The sequence below is a fragment of the Astatotilapia calliptera genome, chromosome 9 (assembly GCF_964374335.1).
Source record: "Astatotilapia calliptera chromosome 9, fAstCal68.1, whole genome shotgun sequence".
Lineage (NCBI taxonomy): Eukaryota > Metazoa > Chordata > Actinopteri > Cichliformes > Cichlidae > Astatotilapia > Astatotilapia calliptera.
In genome coordinates this window covers 3,027,409-3,038,628 of record NC_137430.1, presented here as the reverse complement: position 1 = coordinate 3,038,628, position 11,220 = coordinate 3,027,409, and the positions used below count along the sequence as shown (strand labels likewise).

Genomic DNA, 11,220 nt, shown 5'->3' with positions numbered 1-11,220 from the left:
TAAGGCAAAGAAAAAAGATTCTAGTAGAAAGTCTCATGATCCTGATCACAGTAAGAAAAAGAGTGTGTACAAAAATAATCTGTATAAACTCAATGCTACATATAGAGAGAAACAGAGAGAACATTTTAGAAAAATCTATAGAGATAGTGCTAAAATTAGAGAGAGAAAAAGAGAACGTGTCATAAGGATGTATAAAGAAGATTCTTCATTCAGAGAAAAGCAGAAGGAACGTATAATAAGAACATATAGAGAATCTCCCATTTTTCGAGAAAAGCAGAAGGAACGCATGAGAAAAACATATAAAGAATCTTATAGACAATCTCCTATGTTCAAAGAACAGCAGAAGGAACGTATAAGAAGAACATACAGAGAATCTCCCGTGTTCCGAGAAAAGCACAAAGAGCGTATAAGAACAATATACAGAACTTGTGCCGAATTCAGAGAGAAACATAAAGCTTACATGAGGTCACATGTTTCTAACCTATATAAAGAAAGTGTAGAATTTAGACAGAAAAAAAAATGTTACATCACTAAACGTTATGGAGAAGAGAGACAATTTCAGCAGCAACACAAGGACAATATGAGAGAACAAATGAGAGTAAAATATTGGAACAGTATTTCTTTTAGACAGATGCATAATATCAGATGTGCAATGAAAATAAAAAGAAAATATCGTCAGATGCATCGACCAGCTGAAAGTTTACAGTGTCATCCAGATAACACTTTAATGAATGAGGCCATATCTCGTTTCAGATCCAACATTAAGTCAGCACCATCTTATGTTTGTACTGTTTGTCTAAAAGCTTCTTTTCCTAATCAGGTGAAAATCTGCAAAAGAGAAAATTACTCAAAACACCAGATTGTAGCTCAGCAGTGTCTAACTGGTAAATTTGTTCATGTGTGTGATGAAGCATGTCATGATCACTGCAGCTTTCCTGTTGAGAGAAAAAAAGAATATATCTGTCACACGTGTCACAGTTCCCTCAAAAGTGGACGCATGCCAAGACTTGCTGCTGTTAACGGTTTAGAACTGCAGGATATTCCAGCTGAACTGTGCGATCTCAACATTCTGGAGAGACATCTGATTGCCAAATGCATACCTTTTGCTAAGATTATTCCACTTCCAAAGGGCAGACAAAGACTCATACGTGGTAATGTGGTGTGTGTACCATCTGAAGTCCAACAAACAGTTGACTGTTTGCCTCGGTTAAGAAACCATTCCCAGATCATGAGGATAAAGCTGAAAAGACGACTGTGCTACAAAGGCCATCAGCTGTTCCAGACTGTTACTTGGTCTAAACTAATTCAAGCCTTGCATAAACTGAAACATATTCATCCGCAGTACACAGATATTATTATCAGAGATGATGCATTGCTTTGTGATCCAACGTTACCTGATGATGACAGCAGTGATGAAGCCAGCATGGGAAGTGATGATTATGATGAAGCAGATTTAATGGAAATTGACAACTATGAAAAAGATGCCCTTTTGTGCGAAAGTGAGTCTGAAAGTGACCAAGCTATTAATATGCAATCCTGTGATGAACAACCAGAGGAACAAAATCCAGATGAACCAGAAAGTGATTTGAACAATGGAGGTTTTGCTCTAGAAAGTTGTCTGCAGCCTGTAGACATTTCAGAAGAGATTCTCTGTTTCACTGATAACACATATTGTGTGGCTCCTGCAGAAAGAAACAATCCTGTTAGCTTCTTCAGAACTCCTCATTTGGAAGCCATGGCATTTCCTGTGCAGTTTCCTACCGGTCAGAATACACTGGATGAAAAGAGACTTCTTAAACTCACACCAAGTGCTTACTTCAAGTCAAGGCTTTTCAACATTGATGCAAGATTTGCTAAAGACACAAATTACCTGTTTTTCTCACAGTTTGTCACTGAAATACATTTGGCTAATTCCAGCATGACAATACAGCTAAGGAAAGGTAAAACTATGACCAAAGATGGACGCAAAATCACATCGGGAATGTTACAAAGTAAGACAGAAGTAGAGAAGCTGGTAAGAAATAAAGATGCAATCAGATTTATGCAGCCACTCAGAGGAACTCCAGCTTACTGGCAGAAAACTACCAAAGATTTATTCAGTATGATTCGTCAAATAGGAACACCTCAGTTCTTTGTCACTTTCTCTGCTGCTGAGATGAGATGGCCTGAAGTGATTCAAGCAATAAAGAGACAGCAAGGTGAAGAGGTTGATTTTGAAGCCCTGGACTGGTCAGAAAAGTGTGAAATTCTAAGATCAAATCCAGTAACCACCATGCGGATGTTTGATAAGCGTGTTGAGGCTTTGTTCAGAGATTTGCTTTTTTCTCCTGCACAGCCCCTTGGTGAGATCATTGATTACTTTTACAGAGTTGAGTTCCAGCACAGAGGTAGTCCGCATATACACATGTTGCTGTGGATTCGAGAAAAGGTAGAAGCAGATGTGGATGATGACCAAACTGTCTGTGACTTTGTGGACAGATACATCTCAGCTCAACTCCCTGATCCAGAAAAACAACCTGAACTGCACAAAAAAGTCTCTGAACTACAAAAGCACAGCAAGAACCACACAAAGACATGCTTTAAGAGTGTGAACTCTGGTTGTAGATTTGGGTTTCCAAAACCACCATCCACAAGAACAATGATTGTGAGACAGGATGAGGATTCAGACACTGAAGCTGCAAAAGCCAAACTCAGACCTTTGTTGAACCTGCTGAAGGAACCTGAAGCTGCTTCCCTCACCATAGAGCAGATTCTGTCACGATGCAACTTGACAATGAATGAGTATGAACAATGCCTCCAGAACATAAACAAGAAAACAGCTCTGATTCTGAAACGTGACCCAAAGGACTGTTGGATCAACAATTACAACCCAGATCTGCTTGAAGCCTGGAACTCTAATTTAGATGTCTCATTCATTTTGAATGCCTATTCATGTGTAGAATACCTCTGTAAATATATAACAAAGAAAGAATCTGGCCTCTCTGAATACCTGAAGACAGTTATCGATAACTCTGATAAGAACACCGTCAATGAATGTGATGAAATGAGAGCTGTGATGCAGGCTTACTCAAAAAAGAGAGAGATCAGCGCACAGGAGTGTGTGACTCGAGTCTGTGGCCTAAAAATGAAAAAATGTTCCCGCAGTGTTGTATTTGTACCAACAGATGATAACCCAGTAAAAATGAGTCGGCCCATGAGCTTCCTGGAAAGCACAACACATGACAGCTGTAATATTTGGATGACAAGTTTGAGTGATAAATACAAATGCAGACCTGAGACCCCAGAATATGAGGAAATGTCGCTGGCTGATTTTGCTGCCCTGTGCCGGTTGGTGAGTGGTCCAAATGAAGGAAAAGATGTGCTTCCTCTTCTAAACCAGCTTGGATTTGTACAAAGGCGAAAGAATGATAAACCAGCTATAATCAGGTATTACCACTGTTCACAGGAAAAAGATCCTGAGCAATATTATGGTCGACTGTTGAGACTTTACCTTCCACACAGATCAGAGCAGGAACTGAAACCACAATGTTTCCAAACCTATCAGTCCTTCTACAACTCGGGTTTTGTGCGACTTCCATGTTCAGACCACAGTGAGTCTGTGAAACGGATTGTGAAAAGAAATAAAGACAAGTATGAGAAGAACTCTGAGGATATTGAGAGTGCACTGGAAGAGTTTGAACAAAATAGGGATGTTGTGATCGATGAATGGTGTAATCTTGCTCCTGAATCTGAAGTTGTGAGGCTGCAATGTGATGAGAATCTTCCTGAGAGACATTCTGATGATGAGAACGAACAGGAGAATGTTCCCGACTACAGTCGTCAGTCTGATGCTGTAACAGAGATCAGAGCCATCAGAGAACAACCTGCAGTCGATCCAGCCGTGGTACGTGTAATGTATCAGAATCTGAACCAGAAGCAGGCCTGCGTGTTCTATACTATAAGAGACTGGTGTATTCAGCGAGTTTGTGGTTTGAACCCAGATCCATTTTTCTTCTATATCAACGGTGGTGCAGGAACTGGAAAGTCACATCTGATTAAATGTATTCACTCTGAAGCATCAAAGATCCTGAGCAGACTGCCTGCTAATGCAGAAGAAGCTGACATATCAAATCCAACTGTTTTACTGACTTCATTTACCGGGACAGCAGCTTTTTCTATCAATGGCTCTACATTACATTCTCTACTGAAACTACCCAGGAGTCTGAAACCACCCATTCAAGGACTTGGTAACCAACTGGATGAAGTCAGATCTGAGCTGATGAATGCAGAAATTATTGTTATTGATGAGATTTCAATGGTTTCAAAACCCCTTTTTGCTTATGTGGATGCAAGACTGAAACAAATCAAAGGCACTCAGAGACCTTTTGGTGGAATGTCAGTTTTAGCTGTTGGAGATTTTTACCAGCTGCCACCAGTGCGACAGTCTAAACCTCTCTGCGTTTACGATCCAGAACAGATTGACCTATGGCAGGAACATTTTCAGATGATCACTCTAACCGAGATCATGCGTCAGAAAGATGATGTGGCCTTTGCAGAGATGTTGAACAGGATTAGAGTCAAAGAAAAGACAGATGAGCTTTCTCAGTGCGACAGAGATTTGTTGTCACAGGCTGTGACTGCACCAGAAGAATGTCCAACTGAGGTCTTACACATTTATGCCACCAACAAGAATGTGGAATCCCATAACACAGATACCCTGAAGAAGCTTCATTCAAACATCATAATCATCACTGCAGACGATTTCCAGAAGGATAAACGTACAGGCAGAATGGAACGAAGAGACAAACCATTTACAGGTGGGCGAAATGATTTACCTGACACTCTGAATGTTGCTGAAGGAGCTCGAGTTATGCTGACCAGAAACTTGGACACACTAAACGGTTTGGTCAACGGTGCTTTTGGTATACTGGTAAAGGTGGTGAGATCTGAAAATGATGGACACATAATTAAACTGGGGCTCAGAATGGACAACCGGCAGCCTATGAGACACAACCGCAGTGCTAATGCAGCATCTGATGATCTGGTTTACATTGAGAGAGCAGAGGAGAGTCTGAAGTTTAAAGGAGCGGTACGCAGACAGTTTCCTGTAAAGCTAGCATTCGCCTGCACAATTCACAAAACTCAGGGTCTTACAACACAGACAGCTGTAGTTTCAATGAAGAACATTTTTGAACCAGGTATGGCTTATGTTGCTCTCAGCAGGGTGACGTCTCTCAGTGGACTGTATTTTCAGGACTTGGATGAGAAAAAGATTTACGCCAATCCCGAGGTAACTGCAGCGCTCCAAACCATGAGACAAGCCAGTGTTGAGGAAATGATGCCTCTTCTTCAGGTCAGAGAAACAGCCAACAGACTTGACACTCTTACACTGATCCATCACAATACGGAGGGTTTGCCATCTCACATCAGTGACATCAAGAGTCATCATGAAATGTGTTTAGCAGATGTTTTGTGTCTCACAGAGTCTCACCTCCAAGGCTCCTTTGTTGCAGACAGTCTTAATTTGGATGGCTACACCATGTTCAAACGCAACAGACATGTGTCCTACACAAACTTTCCTCACATGGCCAGCAGAAGTGGTGGTGGAGTTGTTGTGTATTTGAGGAATCATTTTCAGGTTCAGGTAAAACAGTATCTGCATAATGTCACTGATCTTGAGTTTTTAGTGTTGAAGGTTCAGGCTCCATTCCCTGCACTCATTGCTGTTGTGTACAGACCTCCTGACTACAGTTTGACACCATTCATGCAAAACCTGGTAAGTCTTTTAGATTCACTTGAAATAATGGACTGTCACCCAATAATTGTGTGTGGAGATTTTAATGAGAACCAGTTGCAGAGTGGAAGAAAACAGATTCTGGAGCAGTTTCAGTCGAGAGGGTATTCACAGCTGATCACTTCTGCCACTACAGACAAGAACACCCTGCTTGACCTCATTTTTATTTCTCAGCCACAGCTATGTCGTCATTCAGGTGTTCTGAGATCATACTACAGTTACCACAACCCTGTGTTTTGTGTCCTGTCCTTGAGCCAATCATGAAGGCGTCTGGTGAGTTTTGAAACAATTACAGATCATGTTTGTTACAGAGTTTACTGATTGTAGAGTATGAAAAAGATTTTTCATTGGAAAAAATTGTCTTCCCTACTCTGTCTGTAAGAAGACCCTTTCTTATTGCAATGTTATTAATCATTTCACCAAATCATGGCTGTACTTCATGCAGAGCCGGGAGATCTGCTTTCTGTTATCATGCACCTCAGATCTGAAATATACTGCATTAAACGGACATAATTTATTTTTTATTCTCATGTTTTAAATGACTAAATCTACTTATACATTTTTTCATGGATGTTAATTGTTATCTCCTTTTTTGATACTTTTTTTACTCTGACGTATGTATCTCAACAAACGAGATCTTCCCCTCAAAGATGCTTTCAAATATGAAATAGTAAATAAATAAATCCCAGATAAATGCAGGTATTTATTATGGGTCACATGAATAAATACAGACAATTATATTTTCTTGATTATAGTAAATTTTGTAGAATCAAATGTTTTTGGGATGAATGAGGTTTTGCTTATCATGTTTTACAGGTAAATTTTTTTTAAAGTTTTAAACTATCTTCAGGCTAACAGAGATGTCTATAATTATACATTATGTAGAGAAAAACATTTTTACAGCTTACAGAATTTGTATAAAAACTGATTTAGAAGTACATGGAAAGTTTCTGCATCCATTTTCTGACTTGGCCTTTATCTGGGTGGGTTTGGGTTTGGGTGGATAAAGGCCAAGTCAGAATTCTCTGAGCAGCTGGAAAAAGCTGATAATAAACAAAGACATCAGAAAGCGGGGGCTTTAGGTGTAGCCCCCGCTTTCTGACGCACTAATTAGATTTAGTAACTGACACCCCATACCAGCATTATATAGACACTTGGGGGCAGAGATGGGTGGGTGGGGAGGGTGGGTGGGTGGTGTTAAAAGCACTGTATGTTTTGTAGATGTATTTTTTTCAGACAGGGCACACACAGTCCTGTTTCCTTTGTGGGAAAACCTTCAAACTTCACCATCCTCAGCTGAAACAACAACATCTTAACACCATCTTCATGAACTGCTAAGCCAAACCTGATCCATCAGTGCTGGACTGCACAGATAACCACATGCCACACAGAGACTGCTGTTTTATGAACTGCTATACCAGTGTGTCTTCAATGGAGAAGATGACACACCCATCACCTGACCTCCTGCCTGATCTGGAGACCGTCATGATGCTGCCACACTACACACCTCTGAGACCATGAATGATGACTCCTACTGAGGAAACTATTTCCTGTCAGAGATGCTCAGTGATCCTCAGAGCAGAGAGAGGTATGATTCTTTATCTTTGATAAAAAATGGCAGTGTTTTTAATTCAATTAATTAATTAAAATCCTGTTTAGTGGATAAATAATTCCACACTCAAATGATTATACTTGTTGACACTTTTTGAGTTTTAATTCACATTACGGATTACAAATCTATGCTTTTTCTACTCTGTCTCTCTGTGCAGGTATTGCTGTCTTCTGAGTTCTTCCGTGTCCCAACTGAGGCCTTCAAACCTCATTGCAGAGCTCATGTCTTTCCTCACCATCATGTGACTGTGAGATTGCTCTGGATTCTGGTTATGTGGCCTGCAGCACCTATAAGGTATTTCAACATTGTTCATTGTATAACTTATTTGTAGTTTTTAGGCCTTAACACAAATAAAATGTTCCTTTTTCTGTATTTTTTAGAACAAGCTCGTCCAGTGTGCCTGCATTCCAGCTTCTTAGACTCTACTCAAGTGGACAGAGTATCAGTGTTTGGCCACTCTTACAGACACCAACTTCTGTCAACTCACTGCTACTGATCAGGCACCTCACTCCAGGAAGACACAGGGCTGCAAGCCTGTCATCGTTTCCAGTGTGGCTTTGTATTCTTGGGGTAGCATCAGATTTTTCCCACAAATATTCAAAGGTAACACTTGTTTTAAGCTTAGTTATTAAATCAAAAGTCTTCCCTTGTGTTAATTTTTTTTATTTTATTTTATTTGTTTTTGTTTTCTTTTAGATTTATGTGCACTGATCGGATGTGGTGGAGCTTTGTTAACTGTGTGGAAAACATCTGTTTGTGATGATATTTACAATGAGGCTTTAAGGTGACAGTTTCCATGTAATTTCAATCCTTTTACTAAGCAAAAACATGTTTGCAATTAACATATTTTTTTTAAGTTTTATCTTCTGGATTTCTGGTTAACATTCCTCTGTGACAGCAAATACTAAACTGGTCCAAGTACCCAGCATATCATTGGTCAAAGGCAAAAAGGACCACATGTCACACTAGCAATGAATTATTGACTGTGTTTGTGTCATCAGATTTAACTAACAATATCAGACATATGAAACTGAACTCTGGATTAATGTGCAGATTTTTTTTGTGTTTTTTTTTTATTGTTGAATAATTATTTTGTAGAACAAACCCAATCTATTTACCCAAACAATGTAACTTGTTTGGGTAAATAGTGGATTAATATATCTAAGTCTATAAGTATAGCAAGCTGAATTCATACAGACACACAGCTCTAAATCCTGGATTGTAGGATGTACAAAAATGATCATGTGATTATTATGGACATTTAAATAACTATATCTATTGAACCATTACATGTATTCTTTTTAGAAATTACACAATCTCAAAATGTGAAAAAAGAAAGTGTTTAAGAGAATAAATAATGTGTGTTTGTATGAATCCTGCCTTAGTATGGGGTGTCAGTAACTACATTAGTATAGAGTAGGTCTAACAGTGGTTTTCCACATCTGCTCTAATACAGCGGTCCCCAACCTTTTTTGCGCCACGGACCGGTTTATGCCCGACAATATTTTCATGGACCGGCCTTTAAGGTGTCGCGGATAAATATAACAAAATAAAACTAGTACCGGTACTGAAAAAAAGAAAATTTATTCATAACACACGTGAAAAGACCCAGGAAAACCAAGTAAACGATAAAAACGATAACAAAATAACGCTGAAAACCGATAAAAACCCTGAAAACTATACATTTCACACCTGAGCCTCATCTCTCGCGGCCCGGTACCAAACGACTCACGGACCGGTACCGGTCCGAGGCCCGGGGGTTGGGGACCGCTGCTGTAATATATATAGATAATGGGTCAGACATATAAAGTCATTTTGAAAAGTTCATAAAGGTCATTTATATGTGTTCCTCTTTATCATTTTATATCAGGTCAAACAGCTGACTTGAGTTTTGATCAGAGTAGAACCATGACATTCATGCTAATGGTTCTACTGTTTACAGTTACTTTATGATGGATTTCACCCTGGTCACAGCACTATGTGAAAAGCTGTTAGAGGTAAAGTTAAGCCAATTAATACCTCATCATAAGTCACTCACTAACGCAAAGCAGTGATTATTTTTCACTGTAATTTATTCCACAACGATGTTCTTTATTTGATCCTTGTTTCTTTAAATATGCAAATCGATTGTTCAGCTGTGTGACTCTCCACACCTCAAATATATCACAATGTGGACTTCATTTTGACAGTATTTTGTAGATTGGTACCATATTTATCATCAAATCAGGAAACTGTAAACTAATTGAAAAAATTAAGCTTATGAAAATTTTAATGTGGCATAGGAACATGTTGTTTATCCTTGCCAAATGGTATTTACACAAAACTCCAGCAAATCAGAGGATATATTTTTGTCTCTCACTTGCTATATATGTGTATATTTTTGCAGTTAATAGCCTATCATGTGTCTGCGCATCTTAGGGCCATAAACATAAACATGGCAAACAAGGATATGTTCACAATTCCAACAGATGCTTCAATTGTTTGTATAGATTTTAGATCAATTTGATTTGCATTTTCTATTAATATTTTTCTGTTTGTCCCAAATGGTATTTTTATTTCTTTATGCCATTATTGTAATCATTGGAAACAACTGAGTAAATATTTTGTATCATATGTTTCTAAAAATATTTGAATGTTCTACTTTTCTACTACTGGTTTTCTACTTTCTAAACTTTCTGCCACTTTTTGGCATTTCAATAACATTATTTTTGGGTGTTTTAATCTCTGACTGCAGCATCTTGTGCATTTATTACCTAAATGTTGTTTGTGTGGGTCTTGCCTTTGTTATGTTTTTTTGCCATTTTTAGATTTCACCAGCTGTGCAAACTCGCAATTTTACCTTGGTTTTGTTCCACATTAGTTTATCTGCTGGCACGTTTTCTTCCTTTTCTAATGTTTTTGGTAATTTTTCACAGTTAAACAAGTAACTTTGAGGTTACTTCAGCATTTTCAGCTGTTATCTGTTGACAGTTTTGCCTAATTATTACATTTCTGCAAATTTCTAGCAGTTCTGATAAGTTGTAATATTTCTGCCAAGTTTTTAATTTTCTACTAAATTATATTATTCCTGCTAGGTTACACTACTTTTGTTTGTTATGTTATGTTAAGTTATGTTATTCTAAATTATTGCATTTCTGCTAAGTTATTACATTTTTCTTAACTTGATATTGTTCTGCAAAGTTATTAAAATTTCAGCAACGTTTTAAACACTGACTTTGATTTCTTCAGCTTCTTCAGCTATTTTCAACTATTTTCAGCAGACAGCTTCAGCTTTACAGTTTCCTCTAAGTGATTGCAGTTCTGCTAAGTTATTACATTTTAGCAAGGTTCTTTTGCTTCTGCAAAGTTTTTACAATTTCTGCAACTTTTCAGCTTTTTCAGCTACTTTTTGCAGACAGCTTCAGCTTTAAGCATCCACACTGCATTTTCGCAGGAAATGCAAATTTTTCTAGTTCTTTATTATTGTGTGGATGCTTTAAGCATCCACACTATTGAGTTCCTGTTTCTCTTTATTCTTTATTATTATTATTATTCTAGTTGCTTCCGTACACTTTTTGGCACTTAACTACTTCCACAATTTTCAGCCGATTTTCACCGTTCAAATTTTAAACTATTCTGCTTCTTCTGCTAATGTGCGCTATGACTTTTGGTATTTTTAACTATTATACTTTTTAAAATATTAAGCTTTTTTCCTTTAATTTGTCCCATTGAAATGAATGGGAAACTTCAGCAATTCTGCTAAAATTTGCTTGTTTTTGAAACTTAACTACTTCCTCATATTTTCACCTAGAACAACCATTCAAATTTTAAAATGTTCACAAATTATTGGGCTATT

General features: G+C 38.0%; 1 long non-coding RNA gene across 2 annotated transcripts; it reads left to right on the top strand.

The window, feature by feature from the left end:
- Positions 1 to 6,971: 6,971 nt before the first annotated feature.
- Positions 6,972 to 10,110, top strand: LOC145431023 (uncharacterized). Of its 2 annotated transcripts, XR_013911401.1 has the most exons (3): positions 6,972 to 7,361; positions 7,543 to 7,679; positions 7,766 to 10,110. It is a non-coding gene; the product is annotated as an uncharacterized LOC145431023 (long non-coding RNA). The 2 variants fall into 2 exon arrangements; XR_013911400.1 differs by having other exon boundaries at positions 7,543 to 10,110.
- The last annotated feature ends 1,110 nt before the right edge of the window (positions 10,111 to 11,220 follow it).